Below are 9009 nucleotides of genomic sequence, written 5' to 3'. Positions count from 1 at the left end.
TATGTTTGCATAACAAACAGTTGAAACATTGTAGCAATTTGTGTTTGTCTTTTAAACGTTTGTGTACTGAGGGGATCTTAGGGTGGGATCAAATAGATTGTAATGTAGTGGGAACATCCAAAAGCAAGAATAATAATAATAATAATAATAATAATAATAATAATAATAATAATAATAATAATAATAATAAACAGAATATTTAAGATAATTCTGCAAGTTAGAGCTAACTTCTGAGGTATCATGTAAAATAGAACAATACATGAGAATATGAAAAACAATATATAGAATTTATCAACATACTTCAAGCTTTATTGAAATAAGTTCTAAAAATAAAATAATGTTATGGTCAGACCACCTCTATCATTTACTGTTGGAATGCTAAGAAATTTAATCTTGCAATATTACTGTAAGGTACATGGGTTGGCTAGGACAGTTAGGCTTACTGACTACATGAAGTGCTTGCTTTGCCAATACTACACAGAAGCAGAGCTGACTGTGGGATTGTCACAAAACTATATACTATAATATATTGTTTATGAGTGATAAACAGAAATGTAGTGGGGTGAGAGCAAATATGCTCACAATGATTAGATTGTAAGTTCTGAAGAGCAGGACCATCTCTCCCATCTTGTAATCCGCTCCTACCTTATCCACTTACAAGTGCATACTTGTATCATCTCTCTTATACATGCGCTGTATTTGTTATATACATTATCTATTATATTTTATGTATGGTGTTGAACCTAACTTCTAGCCATTCTTTTATTTTCAATTCTTGAATATGCTGTAATTTTCCTTGTGGGACTTGTGCTGCAAATGTGGTTTTCCCCACAAATCTTGAGGTTTACTTTTTTTGTGGCACCATATCATTGAACAAGAATAAGGTTAATATATTATTGCTAATATAATGCCCGCATACAATGCATTTAAAACTTTTGTAAGGATTGCTCATGGTAAAATCAGCCCTGTGTGCTGCCATTATCATTATAATTTTCACTTTTAGTCCAGTTTTAATTATATTGTTTATCGTGTTACATGTGTCAGTCCAATTTCAATAGCCACCATAACATGCTGATGTTGGAAACTGGCCACAAATTTTTGCTTCAGGTGACAACTGGCCTGCATATGGTCAGCTACAGACCATATTGGCAACCCCCCCGAGATTTCCAACCTCTCAACAATTTAATTTGCTACATTATATATACTGTATATATCTAAGGTATCTCTAACATGCATACGCATGCATACTGCTAGGGAGACAGGACAGACTTAGCCTACGTGTAAGACCCAGCCCCCTCAATCCCAAGTATGGGATTGAGGGGGTACTGAGAGTATGTGTGTGGGGGGGGGGGTCTGGGACAGAGGAGCAGCAAAGGGGGCAGAGCAGCGAATAAAGAGGGGGCAGGGCATGACAAAGCGGTGGGTGAGGCAGAGTCAGGGGCAGACTGAGGTCACCTTTACTAGTATATTTAGTGGGGTCTCCTGTGAATGTTCAGACATATATATATATATATATATACACACAAATACCTGCAATATATATATATATATATATATACAGTATATAAAAAGGGGTACAGTGGCAGCACTCACAGGTCCTTTAAGAGAAGAATCACTCTGACAAGCTGTGTCAATGCTTGTTCAACGTTTCGGTCACATAGACCTTTATCAAGAACATTGTACCCATTTCTGTTGTCTGCATAAGGTAATTCATTAACCTTTAGGAGGGCACCTGGGCATTTTGCTTACCTGTCACAGTGGAGTGCCGGTATTTTGATTTGTTATATATATATATATAATTAAATTACATATACAGTAGATAGATTGGTAGTTATGTAGATGATAGGATGAGCTTGATGATAAGGTAAATAGTCTTTTTATGAATTTAAAGATTTTTAGTTGTATGTAAACTTTTATGGCAAACCATTTAGGGGTCTATTTACTAAGCAGTGTTAGGAGACAGAGTGAAAAGTGATAAGGTGCCAGCCAATCAGCTCCCAACTCATTTTTCAAACACAGCCTGTGAGATGACAGTTGGGAGCTGATTGGCTGGCACCTTATCACTTTTCACTCTGTTTCCTAACACTGTTTAGCGAATAGACCCCTTAGTAGTAGACCATAGTAATTTGCTGTTTTTTTATAAATTGATCTAAGTCAACATCTGTCCTACTACCAATATAATAAATAGACTCTCTGTACAATTTGTATCACAAATGGATGTTATATGCCTGGATGAGGTGAGTGCACATTGAGAGGCCACAGGGCTGCCATTAGAATTTTGGGGCCTGGGACAAAATACGCAGGGCCCCTGGGCCCCCCTTCCCCTGCTACTGCTAAGTCTCATGAGTCATGACTTACCTTATCGCCTTGAAGAATGCTCCTTCCTTCTGGCTTCTCCTCCAGGTCTGGCTGGTGCTGCTCCTCACACGCCACGGCTCCTCTGACTTCCAGCGGTGTGGCGTGATGTTATGATGCCACGTGCGCCGTCTCCAAAGGAGAAAAAAATGATTGAACAAGGGCAGGGGCAAATGCAGGATTTTCTGGAGGGGTATTCTAATATATATATATATATATATATATATATATATATACATTCATATATACAAGGTATAGAGCAAACATGTATATGTTAGATATGACACACATATATACATGCTAACACATATACAGTATACACACACTAACACATATATACAAACTAACATACATACACATTTATACACATTAACACATACATACACAAATATATGCACTAACACATACATACACATATATACAGTTACATACACACACATATATACACTCTAACACATACATACACACTAACAAATGCTAAAACACACACATACACATGCGAAAACACATACATACAGTACATATTGCTTACACTGATGCAACAGCAGGATGCTAATGGAGCGGGCACCTTTCATCATTAGACCCGCCCCCTCATCAATTAAGCAATGTGCTGTGTAAGGGGGCGGGGATTGCTACATTGGCTCCGCCCCCATTGTGGTAAGACATTGACGAGAGAAATCGGCCCATGGGAAGGGTGGGGGCATAGTGCGTGCTGTGCATTGGGGATAGGAGCGGGCGTGGGCCCCCTCCCATTCTGCCACTGTCCGGGCCTGGGACTCCAGTCCCGGCAGTCCCCCCTGATGGCGGCCCTGAGAGGCCATACAAACAATTTAACTTTAGAAAAGGATTTGGGATTGGGGCTCCGTGTAAACATACTTTCATTTCTAACTGGTAAGTTGGTTCAAAGCTCTTTGATAATCAAGTTAGAATAGTTTTTTGTTTCCATATTCATTCAATTTTCGGACATAACAACAATAGTGTATGTGATCTGAGCCTCTTTTGTCTTCGCTTTCGCTGAAGCAGACATTAGGAAGATGTTAATGTGGGCTGCATCATTTTTCTGGGGTTCTATATTAGAAATGTATCATTGTTATGGCTGCTGTATGAGTATAATGTTGGGTGTTAGTGAAGAGAACAGGTTGAGAAGTTGCCCAACCAATCAGCTTCTAGCTATCATTTTATAGAATGTGCTAAATGAATGATAAATAGTAACTGATTGGCTGCTATGGGGCAACTTATTCTCTGGACTTCTTTAGAAGGTTTGATACACATCTCCCTTAATTCTGCCATCCTCAGTCATTATATCCAGAAGGTGGTCCCATCTCATGCAGGTTTGCCGAGGACCCTCATAGAGGTTGTTGGCTATAGCATGAGAAAGACACTGGATATTTTGTATTTTGTATATAATCTAATCTAATATAAATTAGACTCTACTGTATATTTATTCCATGGTTTCCTCAAAGATACATATTGGATACAATATAACATTGATACATATTGGGGCCAAAAGACTAAAAACAATTATTTAGTTCAACTGTCCCTACAGTTGATCCTAAAATTTGAAAGAATACTGGGGGTGATTCAAATGTTTTGCCGACGCCTTTTTTTTTAAGACACCCATTGGAGCAATTCAATTGTTGCTCCGTCAGGGCGCAATAGCTAGCAGCGCCGGCATTTCTGCTCGCACCCTTAGGATGGTGCGAGCAGAAATGTGTTAGAAACCACCTGATTAGGGCACACTAACCGCAGTTAGCGCACCCTAACCAGAACTTAAGATGGGTTTAGCCGTTTTACACAGCTAAACCTGGGGCGAAGAGGCGATAATTAATGAGCACCCAGAACAATTCACTTGCAACACTGGCTTAAAAAACAATTGAATCGCCCCCACTGTGTCCATAAATATAGAAAGAGATGTTGGGGCCTGTGATCATTATTATATTAGAATAGATCAGATAGATCAGATATAGGAAGGTGGAGTATTTCATAATTCACCAAATCAAATGCCCATGTGATAAATGGCAGAACTGTAATATTTGTTAATCCCAGCTGTATGATATAAGCAAATAGACCAGCGATACATTCCTATCCCCTCTGCACAACAAATAACAAAGAAGGATTCACTGCCCCTAAACTACCACTGAAATACAATTTATCCATACCTCAGACTGATACATTGCAACTATGAGGATACTGGGTCTATGTTTGCCCTCTGTCTGCCCAGGTCTGATTTGTCCTTGACAAAGGCAAATGTTTATAGCGGTACATTACCCTGGCAACTTTATAGCTCTTGTATCACACAGGAGACAATCATTAGCAAAGGTACAACAATACCATTATTACACAGCACACAATGTAAAAGTGTAAACAGTAACCACAATAACTAACAGTATATAAACACTAAAGAGAGCAATGTCATTAAGTGTCCACACACCTACAGTAAATGCACCCTCCACCCCTGACAGTCTCTGAGCCTGGGAAATGTTTACAGCAATTCGCCAATGAGTAAACTGTGCTTGTGGGATTGCACTGTATACACAGTTTTCCCGACAAATTTTATGTTCCCGGCTGCTTAGCCTGATAGTCTACTACCAACGTGGTAGGGCATGGGTGCTAGTCAACCCACTTCTTATTAAAAATAATACAGTCGTGACCGCTAAGCTAAAAAGCTCACCTCCAAATGAAGAGAGATATCATCAGGCTTCTAGCTGTTCCAAACTTCTTGTGAAGGTACAAGAGAGGAGCTAGCTGACAGGTGACAACATTCTGTCTTAAGCTCTTACAGTATTATTATTATGCAAAATTTATATGGTGCCACATGTGGTCCGCAGCGGAGTATAGAGGGGTACAGTATCAGTTCCTATCCCCTGTCATAGTGAAAGTCCAGATATGGCACTCGTCATTGTCATTGACAAAGGTGCCAGTGCAATCCAGGTGTTGTGTTATGCAGAGCTGTTAGGGTCCCCTTGATCGTTAAAACAACAAAGAACATCATTGAAATAATAACATTCACCTATAGCCCACTTGGGTGTGGATCAAAAGGTCTACAGTAAAAAGGTAGACAATGTTTAGGTAGACACCACAAGTTAGGCAGGCAATAGATCGACAGGGATACAAGGTCGACAGGGTCAATAGGTGGACCTACTAAAGGTCGACACGTATGTAGATCGACATGTACAAATGGTTGTCAGGGTCAAAAGGTCGACACACAATAGGTCGACACAATAATGGTGGGGGAGCTGCAGCCTGCTGTGCCGTCCTCAGCAGGTAGTGCCCCTAGGCACGTGCCTCGCATGCCTAGCAGGAAATCCGCTACTGTTGTGGTCACAGATTAATCTGTTAAATAGTCACTGTGAATTAATCTATATTGTCAGAAAACAATTAAGAGAACAGGGTGGGAAATAGATAAGTATATTGTTTTATGCTACCTCTGAGGGTCAGAGGTTGTCCACCAGTAACAGGGACCCAGACTCATTTACCAAATAAATGAGGCACAAAATATTACATCAATACAGCAATCAGCATTGGGCAAATATAAGCACAGTGTATTATTATTATTATTATTATTATTATTATTACTTTGTGTTCGTGAGTTTTCATATAGTGTGGCCTCACACACAAGTGAACATTACCTGCCTGTCCTAAATTATCCTATGAAGCAAGGAAAGGGGTCCTAGTCATGAAGAAGGATACATTTGTGCACTAATACTGTCGATAGTGTAAACTTTCTCTGCTACTAATTAGCTGTAAATTAGCGGTGAATATATTAGGGCTTGGGGGACAACTGCTTTTGGGAGCGATACTGGATTGCTCTGGTGTATTTGTTTCTGCTGCTGCAAATTCAATTCCACTGGTCCCCTGCAAATTATAATGAATATTTCCCTTAGGAACAATGTACTGTAGTTCCTTGGTTTTTTAGGGTTCTGACATCCTCAGCTCCAGATTGTCTAATCAGATCACATATAGATCTTCAACAGAAGATACTTTTGATAGTGTGGAGTGTATGTAATGTATAAAACAATTAAAGGATAGACAGCATAATTATTTTAAGCCTAAAAGTTAAAGGGAATCTCCGTCCAAGGATTACCTCTGAATTTTCATAATATTATTCTGTTGATCACTTTATATATTTGTCATCAATAAGGGCTATAAGTACCATAGTTATTCGTGTCACATTTCTCAGTTGGTAATAAGATGCATCTACCAGGAGAAATAACTCATTTAATAAAGGTGATAATAAATGCTGTAATATTGCAGCCAGGGCCGGACTGTCCATCTGGCACTTCTGGCAAAGGCCAGAAGGGCCGATGGCCAGCTGGGACGGTCCGGCATCAAACCCCCGGCCGAGTAGCTCCGCCTCCCGGCGCTCTGCTTGGCTGGGGAAACTGAAAGATGGGGGCATGTCGCGAGGCCTGGCCTCCGTGACTTGCGGTACGCCCCTGTGAGGAAAGGACATGCCCCTTTTCAAAGCAAGGCCACACCCCTTTTATGGTGCTTGGCATGGGTGAGCACGGGGACTGCCAGGGCTGCTCAGCATCCCCAGTCTGTCCCTGATTGCAGCCGATACTGAGTAATTGTCCCCACAATACAGTGTGTGTGTTCTCAATGTCTTACCTCTCCGCCTGCATCCCAATGTTTACTGCCGGGGGACGCTGATCAAAATTACATAAAGATCCACCCCATTACTACCAAGAGAATGCATATATATGTAGATAGATATAAATGTTCAAAAAAGTCCTGCACTCACGTCTAGAGAATGCTGGGGTGCTCCTCAGTGGAAAATCACAAATATATAGATCACATGAACACATTGATGATTATATCATAGAAGGGCCGCAGACATCATATGTCCAATGAGTCGACGTTTCGGACCCTCAATAGGTCCTTTATCAAGAAATACGATCCATATACAATTTATACATACATATATTCAAGGCAGCAGTAGTAGCATGATAATAGCGACAGAAAAAACAAAATATGTCTTGTGAAATCAACTAATAAGCGTCATCCTTTTGCATCATAAACAGTGGAAGGAGAGTCGATAGATAGATAGACAGACAGACAGACAGGCAGGCAGACAGACAGACAGACAGACAGACAGATAGATAGATAGATAGATATATAGATAATATAGAGATAGATAGACAGATAGATAGATAGATAGATAGATACAACAAAGATATATCCATCTGCTGTGCTGCTGTTATGCAGGGAATCCAGATCATGCTATATAACGCAACCCTGGTAATAAAGTGAATTTGCGCTGCCTAAGTGCTATTTGATGTTGCAGTCATTAATAACAATGGTTCGTTAATCATATAATTATCAACTGTGAGATTTTTTTCTTTATTTCTATTTGTAGGAATTATGCACAAACATAGGCACTGCTCATTGTGAATGATCCCCGTTGCCATTTATACATTGTCACACTATATAATACTTTGTGGATTGTGATATCATTCTGTTCTGGATGTGCATTTGCCATATCACAGTCTGCTACTGTGACGTCAGCTTCAGCTGCACAGCACAATTTCTGTTGGCACACTTAGGAACGGAAATGTTTCTTAGGAAGTAGCAATTAAGTTTATAGGATTCTACCAGTCACAAATCTTAGTTTCATGAACTGAAAGGTTTAGGAGTAGCTGAGTCAGACCTGGCCATATTTATATTTTGGCCTAAGCAAAGCATTTTACTCATTCTAATGATGTTACATACGGCTGGATATTATTTTACAAACGCACAAAGGAAGTCTGCCAATGAATGAGGTAGATGATGTTGTTTAAACCTTTAACCAATATTTCAGTTGCACTGATATTTTTCTGGCCATAATATTTTACTAGGGAAGCTGAATGTTACAAAAGCATTCAGACTGACTATTATTACTTGTGAGATACAGGCCTCTGTGCGCGAAGCTTGACATGTGTGCTTTGGCATAAAGCCTAGATGTAGGCGGTTTATTTTATATGCATTTGTTTATGTGTTTTGCCGAGTGTGATATTGGGAAGATTATATAAACCTGAACACATAGAGAAAGCTGATTATTATTATTATTATTATTATTATTATTATTACTCCTAATAATAATAATAATAATATTATTAGTATTATAGTTATTATCAGTAGCAGTATTATTGTTATTATTATTATTATTATTATTATTATTATTATTATTATTATTAGTAGTAGTAGCAGCATTGTGGTTATTATTATTAGTAGTAGTTGCATTATTGTTAATAACAATAACAATAATAATAATAATAATTATTATTATTATTATTATTAGTAGTAGTAGTAGTAGTAGTAGTAGTAGTAGTAGTAGTAGTAGCAGCAGCAGTAGTATTGTTGTTGTTGTTATTATTATTATTGTTATTATTATTATTAATAATAGTATTGTTGTTATTATTATTATTATCATATCTTATTTGAGAACATTTATATATACATATGAATTTGTGTGCATATACAATAGTTTTCAGCATTTGATAAGGGAAATGCCAACATATTAAATATTATAAAAATAAAATATTGCACTCTCACATAGGACTTGATTCTGAATCAGATACTGCAGCATCCATGTCTGTGTCTTTTGCCAGTGTTACTTCTGTGACTTTATGCAAATGCCGCTTCAAGTCCTTCCCTGGTGTACATCCGTGTATC

This window comes from Taudactylus pleione, unplaced genomic scaffold (assembly GCF_031769625.1).
Source record: "Taudactylus pleione unplaced genomic scaffold, aTauple2 ptg000092l, whole genome shotgun sequence".
In the NCBI taxonomy this organism is placed as follows: domain Eukaryota; kingdom Metazoa; phylum Chordata; class Amphibia; order Anura; family Myobatrachidae; genus Taudactylus; species Taudactylus pleione.
The sequence above is the reverse complement of the archived record's forward strand: the minus strand, read 5'-3'. Positions refer to the sequence as shown.